Here is a 448-nt window from a genome sequence, read left to right as displayed (position 1 = left end):
GCTCCGGCCGACCCGATACCTAGACTGGTTTGGGTTTAATAAAAGACTAGATGTGGCAACAACCCAGTCAAACCTGGGTGACCCGGTGGGTCAACCCATGACCCGGGCGACCCGGGCAAACCCGGACGAGACCCGGTTTCTTTTGTTTTTTTTTAAATGTGATATTTAAAACTCATTAGTATATATACTCTATGTTCCAAAAAAAAAATTTTCAATGTGGGATAAAAAACTATTTTATTTAAATACTTCAACTTAAAATGATAACATAATATATTTTCAATGTGGGATTTGAAACCCTTTGGTATATATACTTTATGTTCCCAAGAAAAAAATCATGTTTTTTCACTGTGGGATAAAAAATCTTTTGGTTTAAATATTTCAACTTAAAAAGATAACATAGTATCTTTTCAATATGGGATTTGAAACCTTTTCGTATATATACTCTATA

The sequence above is a fragment of the Populus euphratica genome, unplaced genomic scaffold, assembly GCF_000495115.2.
Source record: "Populus euphratica unplaced genomic scaffold, PopEup_1.0 scaffold558.1, whole genome shotgun sequence".
Lineage (NCBI taxonomy): Eukaryota > Viridiplantae > Streptophyta > Magnoliopsida > Malpighiales > Salicaceae > Populus > Populus euphratica.
Note: the sequence above shows the minus strand (reverse complement) of the source record.